General features: G+C 37.1%; 1 long non-coding RNA gene and 7 other non-coding genes across 8 annotated transcripts; all 8 read left to right on the top strand.

The window, feature by feature from the left end:
- Positions 1-169: 169 nt before the first annotated feature.
- Positions 170-364, top strand: LOC132297622 (U2 spliceosomal RNA). Its single transcript, XR_009479322.1, has one exon. It is a non-coding gene; the product is annotated as a U2 spliceosomal RNA (small nuclear RNA).
- Positions 365-820: 456 nt separating this feature from the next.
- On the top strand, positions 821-1,999 carry LOC132294340 (uncharacterized). Its single transcript, XR_009478033.1, has 2 exons — positions 821-1,130; positions 1,754-1,999. It is a non-coding gene; the product is annotated as an uncharacterized LOC132294340 (long non-coding RNA).
- Positions 2,000-3,719: 1,720 nt separating this feature from the next.
- On the top strand, positions 3,720-3,915 carry LOC132297614 (U2 spliceosomal RNA). Its single transcript, XR_009479315.1, has one exon. It is a non-coding gene; the product is annotated as a U2 spliceosomal RNA (small nuclear RNA).
- A 763-nt stretch (positions 3,916-4,678) lies between these two features.
- Positions 4,679-4,874, top strand: LOC132297617 (U2 spliceosomal RNA). Its single transcript, XR_009479318.1, has one exon. It is a non-coding gene; the product is annotated as a U2 spliceosomal RNA (small nuclear RNA).
- Positions 4,875-7,115: 2,241 nt separating this feature from the next.
- On the top strand, positions 7,116-7,311 carry LOC132297613 (U2 spliceosomal RNA). The gene has a single exon (XR_009479313.1). It is a non-coding gene; the product is annotated as a U2 spliceosomal RNA (small nuclear RNA).
- An 821-nt stretch (positions 7,312-8,132) lies between these two features.
- LOC132297625 (U2 spliceosomal RNA) lies at positions 8,133-8,323 on the top strand. Its single transcript, XR_009479326.1, has one exon. It is a non-coding gene; the product is annotated as a U2 spliceosomal RNA (small nuclear RNA).
- A 1,178-nt stretch (positions 8,324-9,501) lies between these two features.
- LOC132297631 (U2 spliceosomal RNA) lies at positions 9,502-9,690 on the top strand. Its single transcript, XR_009479332.1, has one exon. It is a non-coding gene; the product is annotated as a U2 spliceosomal RNA (small nuclear RNA).
- A 1,228-nt stretch (positions 9,691-10,918) lies between these two features.
- On the top strand, positions 10,919-11,113 carry LOC132297620 (U2 spliceosomal RNA). The gene has a single exon (XR_009479320.1). It is a non-coding gene; the product is annotated as a U2 spliceosomal RNA (small nuclear RNA).
- The last annotated feature ends 11,906 nt before the right edge of the window (positions 11,114-23,019 follow it).

Genomic DNA, 23,019 nt, shown 5'->3' with positions numbered 1-23,019 from the left:
TACGTTTATTTTTTAATGCAATGACAATTTGAAAAATACTTCAAAAGATGAGAAAGTGAGAGTGCTTCTTTGGGGGTTTTACTTATGTTTTCAACCCACATCGACTAAAAGATGAAAAAGGAGGCCATCCGTTGTATTATAAAAAAAGCAGCACAAGAGAGTTCAAAGCATACCTTTCTCGGCCTTTTGGCTAAGATCAAGTGTAGTATCTGTTCTTATTAGTTTAATATCTGATACGTTGGGTCAATGGCCCACTCGATATTAAATTTATTTTTTTAGGGGAAAGGCCCACTGCAGTAGCTTGCTACTGGGCCTTAAGCGTTGCCCATGCCTTGCACTATAGCATGGGCCTGGCGCACCCCACCAAGTCCAGTTCAAGTTTTAATTTTTCTTGTTTTACACAACTAACAAAAATAGTTTTAATTTTTCTTGTTTTACACAACTAACAAAATAATTAAAATATATGTTCGTTTGTTTTTTGGGAAAAAAAAATTATTGATCTAAACTGTGAGAAAAATCATAAAATTAGATTTATGATTTAAGAAACCTTAAAGAACAATTAATATTTTCTCTCTTGAAAAATTTAACTTGGGCGATGTTTATACTGGGCCAAATTAGAGAAAGATTGATTTTGGGCCCAATGGCTGTTGAAAATATGTCTGGTAATTAATTGTTGTATATGGTGCTGTAGCTTATGGGAGGCCCAGCGTACCAAGCCCAATTTCAAGTTGTTTAGGTAGTGTACGACTGTTTGATTGAAATTGCTACTCTATTTGGACTTTCTTTCCAACAAAAAAAGAATGCTAATGCTATATTTGATAAGATATTTGTTTGCCCCGAACCCTCTTTTATTTAAGGAATTATCTCTTTTATCTGCATTTAGTCTTGTATTATTTTTTTGATGCAGACAACTAGAGTTGACTATTTCCAATCCAATGCATTCTTTTAATTTTTTTTTTTTTTTTTTGTATGATCACTATTTCTTTCTAAATTTGTTCATGAACCTTTCTTCCTGCTACAAATTGTGACAGAGGCCCAAATTCTTTATGGCAAACGGAAAAATCTACCAGGCAATTAATTTGGATACTTTAAGGGCTCAGAACATGGAAACTTGTCCATTTTTCAGTCAGGTATTTTTTTTGCTTACCATCTCATTTCCTTCTTTCTTATTTCTAATTCATTAACTTCAGTTCCAGTTCTTAAGTTCATGATTTTCAGCAAATAAGTGAACTGAATGTTGATTAGCATCTAGTTGGTCAAGTTCTCAGAGTGTTCACTCGTATCATTATGGTCTTATGAAATACATTTCCCCTCAAGGATATAAATCTTTACTAGCATTCAGGACACTGCGATGTTGTTAACAGAGGTTCTATGTTATTTTGAAACAGTTTTATGGAGGCTAGTTGCTTTTACTACCTATCAAAAAATTATAATAACAACAATATGACAATCATAAATACAATTGTCCTTCGTTCCTTGAGTTCAACAGTGTGTATAATATATTTTTCACGGTTAATTATATACTTAAAGCCCTGGGAATGATGAGAAAACCTCATATGTTGAGTTTCAAAGTCAATATTGGTCTCTCTGTTGTCGGGCTGCCTTATTTTCACACGGAATCAGCGCCAATTTTGGGGTGTTTGTCCATTTCCATTAACAATCTAGCCCCATGCCTTTGAATTTAAAAGCATCAATTTCATTTGTTTCGACCCTATCTTGTATCTATGTTAAATCACCGAGTCAATGTTTGCAGGATATCAAGAGGCAACGAGGGAAACCTGTTCATTTTAAGAATGGTAGATCCATCCTACAGAGGTCCTCTTTAATGTAGCTGTTGCGGGAACTTTTGTCAAGGCAGTTGAATTGTGAAGGTACTTATCAATTTATAGATCAAATTTTGTTGTATATGTAGAATATGTGGATGTACCTTGTCATACATTTTTAAAGCATAATCAATATGCATTTTTGTCACAGGCTTGAAAAGCTTCCATAATTTAAATTGATGAATAATCTTTTCTTTCGGAAATCTGTTTACTCTCTCTCTCCCTCGGTGATTGTAACGCATGCTAAACCAATTTATCAAGAAATAGATATGACTTCTTTAGAAATGTCTTCCATCCCTACTACCAAACGGAACATAATCTCACAGGCCTAGAGATTTGGCGCAGCGGCACGGCCCGTGCGGTACGAAGGCGTTGCTTCAGCTCGCGCAAGCGCCCTGGTCAGCCACCACGATCTGCCCTCCCAAAGATACATGCTGACTGGTTTCAGCCTGCCATGGCCTCGTCAGGGGAACGACTCTAGCTCCCGACCAGTTTGTGCAGGGATGGCCAATTCCCTTCTTCATAGTCAAGTCCACGACTAGCGACAAGCACCTCGAACTGAACCGAGTCAACCTGCCTGAACTCTGAAGAGGTACCATCCTGTGGTCCTGCACGCCCTTTCCCTGGAACCATTCCCAGTCAAGGAATGTTCTTAGCCAACCAGCATACGTGTCTTCTATGCTCATGGCGTCGTTAGGAATCGGATCATGACACTCTCCCTCACCCAAATCCTGCGACGCCCTCGTCGCAGTGCGGCGCTGACTCCGCTGCGTCCAACATTCCAAAGTCTCTCTCCTCCAAGTGGTATGCTCGCCTGCCCACCATTGCTTCCTTGTATAACCCTGGCTACACTCGCCCAATGATAGAGTTTCGGGCTAAAGGGATGCCCACTTCTTCGGGACGCAACCCCACGTTATGCCGCCTCCGCGACACCTCGAGCAAACAAGGGCCCTCCGGCTGACTTGATACCCGCCCTTCACAATGGTTTGCACGCCTCTTGAACTTGCAAGAACTTTGGTGCGCGTGGCCCTCCGGCCATCCGTTGCGCGCGGCCCTCCGACTTCAAAAGACGCGTCTTCATGGGAATATGGAGGCTCTCCTCCAACAGCATTGATTGCCCACCGACGCTCTGGCGCACCTACTTCATTCTCAAGACCCCCGGATCAACAAGGGGGCACACCTTAGTCACGGGCCTAGAGATTTGGCGCAGCGGCACGGCCCGTGCGGCACCAAGACGTTGCTTTAGCTCGCGCAAGCGTCCTGGTCAGCCACCACGACCTGCCCTCCCAAGGATACATGCTGACTGGTTTCGGCCTGCCATGGCCTCGTCAGGGGAACGGCTCCAGCTCCCGACCAGTTTGTGCAGAGATGGCTAACTCCCTTCTTCATAGTCAAGTCCACGACTAGCGACAAGCACCTCGAACTGAACCGAGTCGACCTACCTGAACTCTGAAGAGGTACCATCCTGTGGTCCTGCACGCCCCTTCCCTGGAACCATTCCCAGTCAATGAATGTTCTTAGCCAACCAGCATGCGTGTCTTCTATGCTCATGGCGTCGTTAGGAATCGGATCGTGACAATAAGCTTAGAAATTTATGTCATCCCCGAAGTTATATAACTTGAGGAAGGAGGGAAATAGATGGTACAAGTCTTGCTGCCCAGGGCTTAAGAAGATGAAAGAGAAACTATGTATTCTGAAGCTGCTTTGAATTCTAAATAACACACACGTATGTATACAAAATCAACTTCAACAGATGAGAATGCTTCAAAGGATGAAAGTTAGAGAGCGAGCTTGTGCCTTGAGATTTATTTTTTGTTTCATCCCACATCGACAAAGAGAGGAAAAGAGGAGTGAATAGTTGTCTTATAAAAGAAGCAGCCAAACAGAGTACAAAGCATACCTTCCTCGGCCTTTTGGCTAAGATCAAGTGTAGTATCTGTTCTTATCAGTTTAATATCTGGTACGTGGGCCAATGGCCCACCCAATATTAAATTTATTTTTTCAGGGAAAGGGCCCACCACAATAGCTTGCTATTGGGGCCCTTAAGCGTCGCCCATGCGTTGCATTGTAGCATGGGCTTGGCGCACCCCTCCAAGCCCAGTTCAAGTTGTTGTAACTTCATAAAAATGTAAATTGGGAGTCATAATTTCGTATACAAGAATATTCTTTTTTTTAATTTGGTATATTACATAAAGATGAAAGGGGGTGGCAATTTATATCTGCATGTCATATGTGTATCATGTCAAAACATGAGAATGATGTTTTGTGGGTTGAGCACAAAAATTATATGTGCAACTCTTTTAATAAATTGTTCAAAATACTACTCGTTTAATTAAAATTTCATACTATTAGGATTGTTATTACTGGTTTATCAAACAAATTTAGTAAAACGAATCATTTATAACATGATCACGATACGGTTAGTCAAACAGGTTGAGAGGTCAAACACGGACACGTTTAATTATCATCATATTAATTTGAATCAATATAATTACAACCCGAATACTATGATTTAAACCAAACTCAAAATAACACAATTACAATCCAAATACGTTTATTGTGTCTTGTGTCGTATTGAAAATTGTCACCCTACCTAAGCCCCTTTCTTTCTTGTCCCTCTAACAGAGATGTTCCACCCAAAGTTTCAACATTTGTATACACATCTTAGTGGAAGGCATTAAAAAAGTTACAGTATATTTTTAATGCAACGACAATTTGAAAATACTTCAGAAGATGAAAGTGAGAGAGTGCTTCTTTGGGGGGTTTATTTCTGTTTTCATCCCACATTGACTAAAAAATGAAAAGGGGTGTCATTAGTTGTGTTATAAATGAAGCAGCCAAAGAGAGTTCAAATCATACCTTTCTCGGCCTTTTGGCTAAGATTAAGTGTAGTATCTGTTCTTATCAGTTTAATATCTGATATGTGGGCCAATGGCTCACCCGATATTAAATTTATTTTTTTAGGGGGAGGGCCCACTACAGTAGCTTGCTACTGGTGCCTTTAAGCGTCGCCCTTGCCTTGCACTATAGCAAGGGTCTAGCGCACCCCGCCAAGCCCAGTTAACATGGTTTCTGGAATGTGATAATTGATAAAAGACTGTTTGAGAATGGTTGATTTTATTATTAAAAATGTGTATCAATTTGGTCTTATGAAACACATTTCCCCACAAGGATATTCTTGCAATGTTGCTAACAGAGGTTCTTCTATGTTATTTTGAAACAGCTTTATGGGGAGGCTAGTTGCTTTCCAATAAGCTTTATATATGATTGTGAAGAAAATTGGTTCATCAACTTGTCCAACCACATCAAAGAGCAGAGATGGAGTTTGATAACATGACAAAAGTCGGTTCGTTCATCACCCCCAACACATGGTCCTTCCCTATAACCATCCTCAACCACCTACCACAGCTGCAAAACATTGGTTCATTACCAACCCCCAACCCCAGCAGCAGAGATAAGTTCATTTGGCTTCCCTCCAACTGCAGCCGGTTCTCCATCTCAAGAACAATGAAACACTTCAACCAACAACACCCTACCCTACCTTGGCCTCACCTAGTCTGGTCTAAATCATCCATTCCAAAAACTCCTTTACACTTTGGGTTGCCATTCAACACAAACTGCCAACTCTCAACAGAAGGTGCACAGCACACATCAACTCAACAATGTGTACTCTTTGCAACACTGAAGCTGAATCTCATGATCATCTATTCCTCTCTTGTTCATTTGTCAAGCCTTTGTGCACTTTCTACAAGCAAGATGTAGGTTCTACATTCAGCCCCCCTCCTGGGCAGGATTTATTGTTTGGGCATCACACCATTGGAGGGGGAACTCAGAAGTCCATAGCAATACAATCTCCAAAATGAAACAGCAGAATCTTTAAAAAGAGAGCACTCAGTGCCAACTCTATCCTCCACCTCATCTTGGAAACAGTTCGAGCAAAACTACTCTCCTCTACAATCACTGATTCCCTCAATACCACAAGAATTGCTTTGGAATGGGACCTCCCTGATTCAGTGATTCGTCCACCTGCAAAGCCACCTGACTTGAGGTGCTAAATTTCTCCCACCACTGCTGGAAATTAGCTCCATGATCACCGGATAGTTGTTGATATTCAATATCACACATTACTGCTGTCGGGCTGGTTTATTAGTCTTCAATGTTGTATCTTTCCCACTGGGCCTTTTGGGTTGTACTTGTATACTATTTTGTAGTCAATATTTTGCTAACTACTGGGCTGTACTTGTACTTTTTTCATATTTGAATTTTAAATTTAACTTTCAAAAAAAAAAAAAAAGAGTTAAGAAAATTCCTTCATGAGATCTAAATTATATGATGAAACAATATAATTACAATAAATTTTGTTGGCTGGTACACACCTGTTACATCGTTACAATATTAGTCATAATTGCATATACAGCTCAAATTTTATAGTTTGCTCATAATTCTTCAAACAAGCTCTATGAACATTTCTGTTGCTTTGGTAGGAGGTTTACAATAGCACTGTAAAACAAGGAAAAAGTTATACAGTGGAACTTTTATTCCTTTTGTTTCTTTGACATGCCTTTGAATTTAAAAGCATCAATTTCATTTGTTTTGACCCTATCTTGTATCTATGTTAAATCGCTGAGTCCATGTTTGCAGGATAGCAAGAGGCAACGAGGGAAACCTGTTCATCTTAAGAATGGTAGATCCATCCTACAGAGTTCCTCTTTAATATAGCGGTTGCGAAAACTTCTGTCAAGGCAGTTGAATTGTGAAGGTACTAACAATTTTATAGATCAAATATTGTTGTATATGTAGAATATGTCTGATGTACCTTATCTTACATTTTCAAAGCATAATCAATATGCATTTTTGTCACAGGCTTGAAAAGCTTCCATAACTTAAATTGATGAATAATCTTTCTTTCAGAAATTTGTTTACTCTCTCTCTCACTCCCTCGGTGATTGTAACGCATTCTAAACTGTATAAACGGAACATAAGCTTAGAAATTTATGTCATCACCATGTTATATAACTTGAGGAAGAAGGGAAATAGATGGTGCAAGTCTTGCTGCCCAGGGCTTAAGAAGATGAAAGAGAAACAATGCATTCTGAAGCTGCTTTGAATTCTATATATATATACACATGTATATATACAAAATCAACTTCAAAGGTTGAGAATGCTTCAAATGATGAAAGTTAGAGCTTGTGCCTTGGGATTTATTTTTGGTTTCATCCCACATCGACAAAGAGGGAAAAAGAGGTGTGAATAGTGTGTTATAAAAAAAAGCGGCCAAACAGAATTCGAAGCATACCTTTCTCGGCCTTTTGGCTAAGATCAAGTGTAGTATCTGTTCTTATCAGTTTAATATCTGGTACGTGGGCCAATGGCCCACCCAATATTAAATTTATTTTTTTAGGGGAAGGGCCCAACACAATAGCTTGCTATTGGGGCTTTTAAGCGTTGCCCATGCGTTGCACTATAGCACGGGCCTAGCGCACCCCTCCAAGCCAAGTTCAAGTTTTTACTTTTGTTCTTTCACACAAATAAAAATAATAATTTAAGTGATTTTAAAACTATTTAGAAAATATGTTTCTTTCTTTTTCCGGGGCTCTTGTAAAGATGTGAGTTGTTCACATATTTTTGTGAATAATAAAATATATAAAAATAAGAAAAGTTGAAACCAAAAGTTCCATAAAAATGTAAAATAGGTGTCTTACTTTGGTATACAAGAATATTCTTTTCTATTTGGTATATAACATGGATGAAAGTGGGTGGCAATTTATATTTGCATGTCAATGTGTATCATGTCAAAACATGAGTATGATGTTTTGTGTATACACAATATGCGTTACTACAATACTAAACACGTTTATCAAATAAATTTAGTTAAACGAATCATTTTTAACATGATCACGACACGGTTGAGAGGTCAAATACGAACATGACACGTTTAATTATTATTATATTAATTTGAATCAACATAATTACAACCCGAATACTACGATTTAAACCAAACTCAAAATAACACAATTACAATCCAAATACGTTTATTGTGTCTTGTGTCGTATTGAAATTGTCACCCTACCTAGACCCCTTTCTTTCTTGTCCCTTCAGAGATGTTCCACCCAAAGTTTCAACGTTTGTATACATACCTCAGTGGAAGACATTAAAAAAATTACAGTATATTGCAATGACAATTTGAAAGATGAAAGTGAGAGAGCGCTTCTTTGGGGGGTTTATTTCTGTTTTCAACCCACATCGACTAAAAAATGAAAAGGGGGCATTAGTTGTGTTATAAAAGAAGCAGCCAAGATTGATCAAAGCATACCTTTCTCGGCCTTTTGGCTAAGATCAAGTGTAGTATCTGTTCTTATCAGTTTAATATCTGATACGTGGACCCATGGTCCACCCGGTATTAAATTTATTTTTTTAGGGGTAGAGCCCACTACAGTAGCTACTGGGCCTTTCAGCGTCGCCCATGTCTTCCACTATAGCAAGGGCCTGGCGCACCCCACCAAGCCAAGTTCAAGTTTTAATTCTTCTTCTTTAACACAAATAACAAAAAAATTAAAAAATTAGAAAAAATCATAAAATTGGTGACATATGTGTCAGATTTTTTATTTAAGAAACCTTAAAGAACAATTAATTTTTTCTCTTGAAAAATTCGATATCTGTAAAGATTTTAATTTTATTCAGATACTCACATCATGTCCGTTCAGTTAAGAAAATTCCTTCACTAGATCTAAATTATACGATGAAACAACAGAATTACAATGATTTTTGTTGGCTGGTACACAACTGTTACATCATTACAATCTTAATCATGATAGCATATACAACTCAAATTTTATAGTTTTCTCATAATTCTTCTTCAAACAAGCTCTATGAACATTTCTGTTGCTTTGGTAGGATGATTATAATAGCACTGTAAAACAAGGAAAAAAAAAAAAATACAGTGCAACTTTTATTCCTTTTGTTTCTTTTACAAACAAAAAGATATCTATATATATATATATTGGGATGACACATAATTTTGTTTCTAAATAATTTTGTGACAACAGAATTTACGATTTTCTTGTTTCAACTTATTTTTGGGTAAGGATTTTCTTGTTTCAACTTGTCCAAGTGTATAACAATTGCTTGGAGCAAGGTATTTTCTTCTTCTCTGTCATCATCATTGCTGTTGCTCTTATTCTTACCATCATCATTAATAGTCTACTAGTACTAAAGAAGAGCATCTCCTAAAACCTTTTGTTGTTGACACTTTTTTTTTAAAACAAAGCCAAAATTGTTTGAACATTGCATTTTAATGAGTTCAACAGTATGTATAATATATTTTTCATGGTTAATTATATACTTAAAGCCCTGGGAATGATGAGAAAACCTCATATGTTGAGTTCCAATGTCAATGTTGGTCTCTCTGTTGTCGGGCTGCCTTATTTTCACACGGAATCAGCTCCAATTTTGGGGTGTATGAAACATCATGGTGAAGGAATTGCACTTTTTGGTTTCTAATTGAATTTGAATGAGCATCCATTACAACTCCTTTTTCACCTCTTCGGTTTGGAAAATATCATATTTTTGTATTCTAACCAAATCTTGCAATTAACTGACATCATGAAATTGCTTTTCCTTCCTACAAAGTATAAGTGTTCTTTCTGAATTCATCTATGTGATTCTATGAATTCAAAACATACTTTTCTCAGCCTTTCGGCTAAGATCAAGTAGTATCTGTTCTTTATCAGTTTAATATTTGGTATGTGCGCGTTCACCCAATATTAAATTTATTTTTTTAGGAGAAGGGCTCACCACAGTAGCTTGCTATTGCGCCTTTAAGCGTCGCCCATGTTTTGCATTATAGCACGGGCCTGGCGCACCCCTCCAAGCCCAGTTCAAGTTTTAACTTTTGTTTTTTCACACAAATAAAAAAATAATGTAAGTTATATTTTAAAACTATTCATAAAATATGATTCTGCCCAGTTCAAGTTTTAACTTTTGTTCTTTCACACAAATAAAAAATAATTTAAGTTATATTTTAAAACTATTCAAAAAATATGATTCTTTCTTTTAATAAAAAACTTATTTTTTGTAAAATGCAGAAAAAGTCATAAAATTGCTAGCAAGATGTACATTTTTTGTGAATGATAAAATATATAAAAATAAGAAAAGTTGAAACCAAAAAAGCTCCTTGGAAATAGTTGGTATAGAAGTCAGGCATTACCAGTGACTAGTTGATGGGTGTCTTAATTTGGTATACAAGAATATTCTTTTTAATTTATGAAAATGTCGGTGTAAGGTATAACATGGTTGAAACATGAAAGGAGTGAGAATTCATATTTGCGTGTCGTATTTGTATCATGTCAAAACATTAGTATGATGTTTTGTGGTCGAAACTAGGGGTGACAAATTATGACACGATAATACGACACGAGTTAAAAGGGTTTGGGTTTGGCATAAACGGGTTGAATTAGTGTTGAGTGTTCTTGACACGATTATTAAATGGGTTGGGTTTATGTTTACCTATTTAATATAATACCCTTACATCAACACGATATGATTATGACCCACAAACACGATTTGTCACTCTTAGTCGAAACAAGCAGAAACACAATTTGCATAACTCGTTTAATAAATTGTTCAAAACCTTACAAAATACAACTTGACACGTTTAATTAAAATTTCATACTATCAGGATTATTATGGTTTATAAAACACATTTAGTTAAACGAATCACTTATAACATGATCACGACACGGTTAATTAAACAAGTTGAAAGGTCAAACAAAAACACGACGCGTTTAATTATTATCATGTTAATTTGAATCAACATAATTACAACCCGAATGTGATTTGAACCAAACTCAAAGTAACACAATTACAATCCAAATACGTTTACTGTGTCTTGTGTTGTATTGAAAATGGTCATCCTACTTAAGCTCCTTTCTTTCTTCTTGTCCGACAACTTGAAAAATACTTTAAAAAAACGATGAGAAAGTAAGAGAGCGCTTCTTTTTGTGGGGTTTGTTTATGTTTTCAACCCACATCGATTAAAATGAAAAGGGAGACCATTAGTTGCGTTATAAAAGAAGCAGCCCAAGAGAGTTCAAAACATACCTTTCTCGGCCTTTTGGCTAAGATCAAGTGTAGTATTTGTTCTTATCAGTTTAATATCTGATACGTGGGCCAATGGCCCACTCGGTATTAAATTAATTTTTTTAGGGGAAGGGTCCACCACAGTAGCTTGCTACTGGGCCTTTAAGCATCGCCCATGCGTTACACTATTGCACGGGCCTGACGCACCCCACCAAGCCCAGGTCAAGTTTTTAACTTTTGTTCTTTCACACAAATAAAAATAATATAAATGATCTTTTAAAACTCCTCAGAAAATATGTTTCTTTTTTTTTATTAAAAAATTTTATTGTTAAAAAAATTATAAAATTTTTATAAACCGCAGAAAAAGTCATAAAATTGGGACATATGCGTTAGATTCGTTTTCTTGAAAAAAAAAATCTTGTTTTTACTGGGCCCAATTAGATGGTTCGACGAGAGAAGAATTGGGCTTCGATTGAATGTAGTACCAAAAACAGATGGGCCAACGGCTGTGGGGAAAAAGGCTGGTTATTATTGTTATTATCTCTTGTTGAATAAAAAGATATCACTTAATATATATATATATATATATATATATATATATATATATATAATATCACGGGTGTTTTTTGCGTTTTGTGAGAATTCAACCAAGATGTCTAGGGGCGAAGCCAGGATTTCAATCTGGGGGGCATAGTGTATTTGATATGAGGAAAAAAAAAAAATCAATGACATATATAGAATTTTCACATCAAAATACAAACAAGACCAAAAGAAAATCAGAGCAAAGTCACTATTTTCAAAGGGAAATATAGAATTAATATCTAATTTAATATCTATAATCATTTACAGTAAAAAATCAATAAATAAATAAATAAATTACCTGGCAAGCTTAGATACTGGATGAACTAGGAGTCTAGGAGCCATTTCAAAGCAATCATACCAACTCTCTGAGTCTCCAAGCACATAGTGAATCCTGATAACCAAAGCAGACAAGATTGTATTTCATTATTTTTATCTTAAACTAAGATGGAACTAGATGTTCTTTAACAATGTAAATTGAAAATACCAATAAAAAAATTTATTTGTTTATCTAAAGAACTAAATAGTAACAAGTAGATATAAAATTTAAATAAAAAGAACTAAAGTAGAATACTTGACACATATAAGATCCAAAATATTGATTGATAATATTTTATTGAATACATTTACAATTGCCCTCGATGGCTTTTCATCTTTTGAAAGCGTTGAATGATAGCCTCATTATCTATGCCCCTAAATATTTCTTTTTCAATATACACAACCAAGCTATCATTCATAAATTGATCTCCCATCCGATTATGCAATTCATTCTTTATAATATTCATAGCAGAAAATGTCCGCTCCACCATGGTAGTCGCGACTAGTAAGATTTTACCATGGTAGTCGCGACTAGTAAGATTAATGCCATTGTCCCTTTCAATCTTTCAAACCTGATATTAGAGCGCACATCAAGAATATAAGTTTCAAGTTGACTACCAAGTTCTATGAGCTTGGCTGGAGAAAATTCTTTTGGATAGTATTCAACAAAGCGAGTAATCTTTTACTTGTCAAAAGCAAAGAATGCATCATCTGGACATAGGCATGCCACAGAGAAGTAACTCAGTATTGGCCACATTGAAATGACTATTTAGCTCTTGAAGTTGCATATCTATGACAGAATAAAACAACTCAACACGATAGTAATGCAAGTTTGTCATTTCTTGCACATTTCGTGGTCATCGTCCTTAAATAATGAACAAATCATCTATGTTGGGAACATCAATCTCATGCCTCTCACAAAAGGAATAAACTTTATCAAGCAAAGAATCCCATCCATCACCCCTCATCATTTGTAGTCATTGCTTACATACTTTGACAAGCTCCATGGCATTCACGATATCTTGATCTTTTCTTTATAGTGCTTTTGATAATTCATTTGTCATGCCCAACAATGTCTTCATCATATGGAGATCGAATACAAAAATAAAGGATTGTATCGACCCAAGTAGAATAGATGTTTTACCTCTTTGATCAGATTTCAATCCATCATTTTCGATAATCTTAAGAACAGCAATTACAGATGAGAACATTGTAATCAATCTAATTAAAGTACCATAATGTGAGCCCCAACCGGTGTCTCCTACATGTACAAGAGAAGTACTTTGATTTAGGCCTTACCCACTTATAAGCTTGCCTTTGTTAAGTCCATTAATAACTTCAGCTATTTGTTTCTCGTGAAGTATATCACGATGTTTACATGAGGCTCCAACTACATTCACCACATTAGCAACAAATACGAAAAAAGTGAAAATTTGGCCATGATTCTTTGCCACAACAACAAGAGCAAACTAAAGTTGGTGAGCAAAATAATAAATATAAAAAAGCAAATTCATTCTCTTTCAGAATAAGGGTTTTGAGACCATTGAACTCACCTTGCATATTGCTAGCCCCATCATAACCTTGTCCACGCAATCTAGAAATGCTCAATCCATGTGTAGAAAATACATTATCAATTGCCATCTTGAGTGAGAGAGCAGTTGTATCGGTAACATGTACCATACCAATAAAACGTTCAATGACACTTCCATTCTTCACGTAACGTAACACAATAACCATATATTTGCTCATTTATCGATACATCACAAGACCCATCAATTAAAATAGAAAAAAATCCATCTCCAATATCTCTAATAATAAAATTGACAACCTCTACTACAATGGCATTTACAATCTCTTTTTGAATCTTAGGTGATGTTAACTTCAGACTTTCTGGAGCATTTTCCAATACAACGGCTCTAACATCCTCATTGTGATGAGCATGAAATCTTAAAAGTGTGAGGAAGTTCCCTTGATTGTTTGAATCTTCAGATTCATCATGGCCACGAAAGGCAAGTCCTTGGTGTAAAAAATATCGGATACATTCAATTGATGCAGTCAAACTAGTCCGATATTCATTTCTAGATTAGTGCGACTGCTTGTATAAGATTGTTTGAATGTGTTGTTTTTGGTTCACCAAAGCTTCACATGACCTTCAAGCTTGGTTGTGGGCATTATTGGGCCTCCAACGTAAGTTTGAAATTTTTCTTTCTTTGTCCAATTTGAAAACCCCTCACCCACAAAAGATTCACCTCCTGCTTGTTCTCCAATATCCGGCCTGAAAAGATAACAACATAGGCAAAATGCCACATCTTGGGTTATACTATATTATAGCCAATTAGAATATTCACTAAACCAAGCAGGGTTGAAACGGCATGATGTTTGCCCAAAACTCGTATAGGGAAAACGATGAGTCTTGGGCTGACAAGGACCCTTAAGATAATATGCTTTACGAATGTCATCTCGAATATTAGGATGATTATCTAAGATTCGAGTTCGTAGTCTTGGATCTGTGGAAGATTTTTCAAGTTGATGTCGGAATGACTTTGCTTCATTCAATCATCATCTCTCTTTATAGGAGGTGCCAACCTTGATTTTATTTTATAATATTTCTCCATAACTGTTTAAAATTAAAAAAAGAAAAGAAAAAAAAAGGGCATATTTTACAAATAATAATTAAGATGGATATTTCAATCTTATTAATTTTATTTAAACTACTCAATCTTTTCATTTAGAATGCATTAGGAAAGTAAGTGCTAACTAGTAACTACCCAATAAAAATTTAGAAGAAAATGCCCAATTTAAGTGACAATCTAGCATTAGCTAAAGTTGTTAAGTTGAAATTTAAAAATCCCTAATCAGTAATCAGAAAAGAAACCACCGTACATGGTATCAGATAAATGAGAACATAACAAAATTAAAAAAAAAAAAATTAAAAAAAAAAAAAAGCAGAGAAAACTAGAGATAAATTAAACTTGTCAATCTTATTGAATCAAAAGTTTAAATCTATGTTTAACATTATTAGAAAATATTAGATGGGACGAGGGATATAATTTGAAATCTAGAAAGAATTCAGGTTCCAAAAAGCAGAGTCGATTAGATAAAGATGTATCTGTTGACACCCATTTTGGTATTTGGGCCATTTTGGTATTTGGGCCGTAAAGATATTGGGCTGGAGGCATGTATTGTTGGACTAAACAATAGATTTAGGTTAAAACCAGAATTGTTGTTGATAGCATGATAAGGAGTTGGTTTGGTATATGGGCCAATTGCAAGATGGGACTTGAATTACTGTTGATAACATGATAAGGAGTTGGTTTGGTATATGGGCCGATTGCAAGATGGGTTTTTGAAGGAAACGGTTATGTAGGTTCATATGGAGCATAACTAGCGTGCAAGGATTGGGTTGAATTTAAAAATGGATAAGGATTGCAGTTTGTAGTTTTTATCTTTTGGTTAAGGTTAGCTAAGTGTAGTTTATCAGTAACTTAGTTTGTTTTAGTTTAATAGTTAAGCTATCGATGAATTTGATTTGAATTTAGTAGTTAATTATGTGATAGAGTTTGATGTATTTAGAATGCTTGTATTTAGGAAGATAATTTATGTTTTTCTATAAATAAGAAAAGAGACATGCTGTGAAAGAGGTCCAACACCCTTAGAATCAATTTATTATTTTGTTTGCTTTCTCAAGCATTTTCCTCAAATAGCATCCTTGCTATCTCTATCTCTCTCTATCTATTTCAGTCTCGTTCTATTTCTCCCCCTATATCTCTGTCTCTCTATCTCTTCTCCCTATCACTTTCTATATCTATTTCTCTCCCTTTTCTATTCTCTCAATATTTACTATAAGTTATTCATCGAAAAGTCCTTTTAACTACGGCAATTTTGAACCCAAAGAGGAATTTTCTTGTTCCTTTTTCCTTGTAATCGCCTGAAAGCCAACTTGCTCAAAGGGACTAAAAGTTGACAATTTACACTTGAACCATATAGTTGGTTCTGGCACGCCCGCATTACATCAATTTAAGATCGGATCTTGGGAGCCGATTTTAGCGTCAACATTTTTGGCACGCCCGGTGGGACATCAATTTAGAATCAGATCTTAGGAACTGATTTTAGCGTCAATATTTTAGGCACGCCCGGTGGGACCCACTAGGTGAATAATTTATTTACAATAATGATGCCTCCCAAAAGGAACACAAAGAATACAAATTCAAATGATGAAGAAGAGGAGGAAGTCGAGCCAACTGGTCAAGCCGGATCTCATACAGCAGGAGCTTCCTTCCCATCAGATGCTCCATTCATGTAAATACTTGAATCCATTTGGCAGGGAATGGAAAACCAGGAGGCCCGTTTGGGAGCTCGTATTGATGGGATGAGTCAAAAGGTTAATGCTCGCATGGATGGGATGAATCAAAAAATGGATGCAGTATCAAATCAATTATCGGTGGTTCAAAGCTTATCTGATCAGGCCGAAGCCTCAAATGTGCATGAGTCATTGGTTCAGCAAATTTCTTCGTCAAAGGTGATTATCCCTGAAGAACCAAGGACAACAATGACAGAAGCAATGCTGTAAAATCCAACTCTTAGAATACCAATTAGTATGATGCCAATTCAACCGTTGGGTATTACGATTGGCAATGTGCCGAATCCAACTATTGGCATGCCGATTGGTAACCCACCAATATTGTCAGATTTACCGGCAGTAACAGTAGTACCGATGTATCAACCACCACTGATTAATCAACATAATCAGAATGAGCAATGTCCACCAATGCAGCCGATTCTAGTGGTGAGAGATCGGCAGGAGGTGGTTGAAAACCAAAACCAAGGCAGGGCTAATCTATTGGTACCTCCGGCGGCTGCTGGGGGGCAAGGCAATGCTAATCAACAATGAGAATGGGTTAATCCATTCGTTCCATTACACCCAAATGATCCTCTGGGACAAAATACAGGGATCGATAGGGCTCAAATTCTGGCTTTAATACAGGCTGAGGTAGCACAGGGATGCACACGTGTTAGGCCAGTATACAGAAAGCCTTATCCTGATCATGTCGATGCCCATGAGTTACCTAGGAATTATTGGTATTTCGATTTTTTTTTGTATAGTGTTGATGAATATTTTTCTACGGTGCAACACATTGTGAGGTTCACAGCACAATGTAGTGAAGCAGGCCCTAGTCCTTGGTTGAGGACGAGGTTATTTTCTAGCTCTCTCGCTGGGGCGGCATTTGAATGGTACAACAATTTACCAGCCAACTCTATTCGGACATGGGACGAAATGTGTGATACCCCTCGGATCCGAGACACGGGTTGATCAGTCCCAGGCCTAAACCCGAAGGAATATCAAATAATTAATATTTTATAATGAACACAGAATACAAATCGAATTAAGAAATGAAGTTTAAGCTAAAAGAAACTAAAATAAAATCCTCAAAATATAATTATTGAAATCCATTAAATCCAAACTCCAAAACTCCATCAGTTTACAACTCGGGAATCCATCTCTAGTGGACCCCTAATAAACATCCAGACTGAAATAAAACAATTGAAATAAATATCCAGAAATAAACTATGGAGAGAATCCTACATCATTGGAAGAGTGAATAGAAACCTCTGCTCAGCACGAACACGTCTAAGTCTGGAACTGTCGTGTACCTGAAAAATAGAAGTGGGTCAGGCCCACGAACAAGTTCTAACCTTCTACAATCCAAGCAGATGCTCGATACGTATATACATCCTAAGCAGTTCAACAATAGCTAATAGTCCTTACATAAGTATATTCACACTACAGGACTCTCACGGGACTATGGAGGGGGTCTCAACCTGAATAGAAGGCAACATGCAAAAACGCACCCAAAGGTGGGCATGAGTACCTAGACTTAACAGGGTATACCTCAACCTCTCATATCCAGCTACGCATCCTATTGCATATACGCTCCCTAACCGACGACTCTGAGACTCAAGCTCAGATCGTGGTACCATAACATATATATTTAAAGTCCGTCCTATCCATACAAAGTCCAGTTAGTCATTCAGCTTGTGCAGCTTCTTTGACTTAACATAACTTACGAGTAATCCGAGTAGTCATTCAGCTTATGCAGCTTCTTTGACTCCATTATAAGTAGGATTTATTATAACATCCATTCCCTTATTCCGTGTAGGTAGGATTTAGTATTTTGAAACTAATCCAAACCTAGGCATGCCACTGTCCCATACCGGTGCATGTAATCCAACATCCACAGTTGACAACACAGGTAAAAAATGTAACTATCAACTATATAGTCTATTCAACAATAATCCAACATCCACAGTTGATCATACAAATAATAAATGTAATTATCAACTCTATAGTATATCCAGCAATCAACAGTCAAACATTCAATTATAAACATCAACTGCCTCACATTATGCATGCTAAATCTTTGTTATTTAACAAGCTTATTTATCACTACTTCACCCAATTCCATGATTGTTAATACAGATCATATATATATAACCTTTAAATAAGTCCAAGTAAGCATCACAGTTTTTGTTTTACAAACTTACATACTTATCCTATGCTACTCCACCGTTGTTCAGGTGTGAACAACACAGTTAATGTGAGTGCACACCTTCCGTCTATTACATGCATGTAATTCATTCTTTAGTCCCAAATGCTTACAGTCCATCATAGAAACATGAATAGAGCCTAACTCCATTCCCAAATAAACTGCTACAACTAAGATTGCGTGGTTTAGTTCCTAAGCCTCCAAAACAGTTTACAAGTTTGCTTAGAATTTCTATACTGTTCCAAACCACAACACTGATTGGTTGAATATGCATTAACAAGCCCCTTTGAAAACTTAAATTAATCTCACTCATCAACCCCAAGTCCCATCCACAGCTCCTAAACACCTCTGTCATACCAAAACCAGTCCCAGAACTCTCAAAAACTCACAAAACTGAAAACACACGAGGAGAGCAGGCTCCCACCAAGTGGAGCCGCCTCCACCATGCTTGAGCCAGCTCCAGACCATGGTAGAGCTGGCTCCACACCATGTAGAGCTGGCTCCATGGTCCTTTGGAGCCGCCTCCACTTTTCTCTTTCCTCTGTTCGTTTGTTTCCTCTCCGTTTGCCTGCACTACTTCCGTCCCTCTCTGTTACAGCTTCTAACACCTTTGTTTGTGTTCAAATCTACCCAGAGAAAACCCATCTACCCCCTTCATACATTGATTAGCAGTTAATTGAAAGAACAATTGCACAATTGGAAATAGAACACACAGTTCGTAACAAGTTTCAGTACATACTGTTAATATGAGTTCTAAACATGCAGAGTCAATTTTATTCCGTTTATTGATTTCCTGGAACTACTTAGGCATGCAAGGAACATGAGTAAAAGAGAAAGAGATGAGGTTAGAACTTGCCTTTAGCCTTTTCTCGTCTAAATTCTCCGACTAAACCTTAGTTTATCTCTATGTTTCCTCCCAGCCGTCTCCAAAAGTTCCCACAACCTTACTGTGTCGTAATGGTATTCTAAAACCCCAGACAGGCCCCTCAGATGAGTATTTATAAACCACTCTAACCCTAGGCTCAATTAAACCCTAATACAATCCAGTCGGCCCATTGAACAACCTAGGTTTAAAACGGTGTTAGCTATATGAACTTACTTAAGTTTATAAGTACAAGAAATATAATAACAATGAATTAAATAAATAAATAAATAAAACCCTTAACAAATAATTAATAATTAACAATTAATCAAATAATTAAAACAAATAAATAATTAACAATTAAACAAAGAATTAACAAATAAATAATTAACAATTTAAACAAAATATATGCCATTTAATCAACACCATAAACAAGTAAACAATTAATAAAATAAAATGACAGTTAAATCAAAAATTAAATACCAGAATACTAGAAATATCCTTTTAAAATTAGGGGTATTACAAAATGAAGGAGGCTTTTCATACTCAATTCTACCGAACAGAGACAGAAGCTACACTGGCAGATATATCCCGTTTAACTCAGTTGCCGAGCGAATCGGTAGAAACTTTTATTGCTAAGTTCAGAAAGGCTAAACTCAAATGCCGAGTAAGTTTGCCAGAACCAGAATACATTAAATTGGCATTGAATGGTCTAAACATTGAACATCACAAGAGGTTTGATGGGGTTGAGTTTCAAGATTTCTTCGATTTAGCAGACAGGGCCTCTCTGTAAGAGGAAATACTAAAAGAAGAGAAAGAAAGGAAGAATTCTTCTAAGGGTACTTGGTATAAGGACCCTAATTATGAGGTATTCTCGGCAGAAGTTGGAGATGAATTAGAAATTTATGTTGCAGAAGTCAATATCAAAATGCCATACGTTTGTGAGGCATTGGTTAAACCTAAACCGACTACGGGGGGTAATGTATCATCATCATCAACATCGGCAGCAAGGAAAGGTCCGGCCGATACCGAGAAGAGTTATTCGTTCGACTTGTCAAAAATAGATCAAATCTTTGATCACTTGATGGCCAATAAAATAATATCTTTGCCTAAAGGGCATAAGATTCCATCGGCAAGTGACTTGAAAGGAAAAGAGTATTGTAAGTATCATAACTCTTGGAAACATGCTACTAATGATTGTATTGTTCTACTAGGTGTATTGCAGAAAGCTATCAATGAAGGTACTTTGAAGTTCCCAGAGAAAACCTCAGAGACCATGAAGGTGGATACCAATCCATTCCCCACGATCACGTCTACTAATGTGATAAGCTTAGTCAAGCGAGAGAATCGGCAGGAGGCTGAGAAGATATCTGGTGAGTTCCTTTCATCAACTGCGACACCTGAAAAGATGGCAGAATTACAGAAGCAATTAAGGGAGACTCAATTAACCTTGATTGACCATGGTTGTTGCCCAAATTACAAAGGAAAGCAAAAACCAAAGGAAGATGTGCCAATAGAGGTTCAACCAAAGAAGAAAGGAATTCTTTAGAGGCTTATTTTCCCATCGAAGCCTGGGGAGGAGCCTCGGCAAGGTGGTACCAGCAACAACCATTTGAAAGTGGGAAGGCCAACTCGGCAAGTAGATATATCTAGCCGATTTCATCCTCAAAATCGGCATCCCAGTTTTAAAAGGCAGTCGCTGGTTCAGTCAGAAATTTGGGTACAGAAAGGAGCCGATTCATATAGAGTACGAACTGTGAAACCAAGGACAGACTTAACTGAAGATAGATGGACTCAAGTTAATCATCCAAAATTCCCTAAAGCACAACAATATCAGAATGGGGGCCTAACTCAATCTCAGAAACGTAGGGAATAAAGGAGAAGGGCTGAGGAAAAAAAGGAAAGCTGCGGAAGGAAGTAAAGTAGTGCAAGCCGAGGAAGCCGGCATTCCAGATAACGATGAGGAGCATCAGCCGACGTAGCCCAGACACAACAATGAGTTCAGAATTCAGTTTGGCAGTTTCCCAGATGAGATGTCATGTAACATGGCATTTGTATTACCAGCAATGTTTCAGGCTCCATCGGCATCAAATGCAAATACTGAGAAGAATGAGAAGGAAACTCAGCCGATTCGGAATTTATCAATTCTTTCCTCGGAATTAGCAGAGAAAGTGGTTTTTGAAAAACCTTTGTTAGCAATGACTCAACAACTCAGGCTTTTGTATGTTAAGGTGTGGGTAGAAGGTCAACCTATTAATCGAGTTTTGGTAGACAATGGCTCGGTTCTGAATGTTATTCCAGCAAACACATTGAAGAAACTCAGCAAGAGTATGGAAGATGTTATTCCTACTGATGTAGCAATTTGTGGTTTCAACAGAGGTTCTACTATCACTAAAGGAATCCTTCCCTTAGAAATAGAAGTTGGAGGTAGGACATCTTTTGCGGCATTCTTTATTATTGAATCCACGGCTTTCTATAATTTGTTATTAGGTCGTGATTGGATTCATCCAAATATGTGTATTCCATCATCGTTACACCATATGCTGATTTTTTGGGATGGAGATAAGGTAAAGATAGTGAATGCCGATGAAAAGCCATTTGTGACAAAGGTATACTTGGCCGATGCGGTTTTGTATGATGAAGAGTATGTTCCTATTCGATTTATGGGAACAGGAGCAGATGGAAGACCTACATCGGCAACCATGAGAAGAAGTCTTGCCGATCGCGAAATCAGCGAGTTGTAGCAGGAGAATTTCAGGCCGAAGGTAGAACTCCCTCGGCTTACTATAATTGAAGAAGTTGTTGATGGAAGCGAAACTTGAAAGAGAAGCAGCTCGGCAGCAGGTCTTTAGGGCCGTTTGCATTAGGCTTCAGGCATACATAGCTGAAAAATGGCTAGAAAAAGAAGCAATAATAGAGCCAGGACCATCAGTTAATCTTACTGAGATCGATCGGTTCAATAATGAAAAGTTGGATGCAATTCAGTTGGAAGACTTGGAATTATCACCTGCTAAGCTCGATAATCTTAAAGAAGAAACTCAGGATCCATTAAAGGAGGTGAATTTAGGCACTGACGCAGAGCCTAGACCAACTTATATTAATGCATTGTTAAAACCAGAATTGCAAGTCGAAGTTATTGGTATGTTGAAGCAATATAGTGACTGTTTTGCTTGGAATTATGAGGAAATTTTGGGTTTATCCAGAGATCTGGTGGAACATCGGCTGCCCATTAAAGATGGTTACAAGCCATATAAACAGCCACCTCGTCGAATGTCTCAAGAGGTGGTAGATAAAGTCAAAGTAAAAATCGAACGATTGTTAGATGCTGGCTTCATTCGAACTACAAGGTATGTTGAATGGTTATCAAATGTAGTCCTTGTTATCAAGAAGAATGGAAAATTACGTATATGTGTTGATTTCTGAAACATAAACTTGGCAACTCTAAAAGATGAGTATCCAATGCCAATAGCCGATCAGCTGATTGATGCGGCTGCGAAGCACCAAATTATGTCTTTTATGGATGGACACTCAGGCTATAATCAGATTTATATAGCCGAGGAGGATATTCCAAAGACAGCTTTTAGGTGTCTCGGATCGATTGGAACTTTTGAGTGGGTGGTAATGCCTTTTGGGTTGAAGAATGCTGGGGCCACATATTAACGAGCCGTGAATTCTATTTTTCATGATATGCTCGGCAAGTTTATAGAGGTGTACATTGATAATGTGGTGGTGAAATCAGCAACGAGGAAAGAACATCTAGTCACCTCAAAGCATCTTTTGAGAGAATGATGGCTCATAAGATAAAAATGAATCC

This window comes from Cornus florida, unplaced genomic scaffold (assembly GCF_030987335.1).
Source record: "Cornus florida cultivar Cherokee Brave unplaced genomic scaffold, ASM3098733v1 CherokeeBrave_3.0.0_Hap2_Chr02, whole genome shotgun sequence".
NCBI lineage: Eukaryota > Viridiplantae > Streptophyta > Magnoliopsida > Cornales > Cornaceae > Cornus > Cornus florida.
Note: the sequence above shows the minus strand (reverse complement) of the source record. Positions and strands in the feature narration are given on the sequence as shown.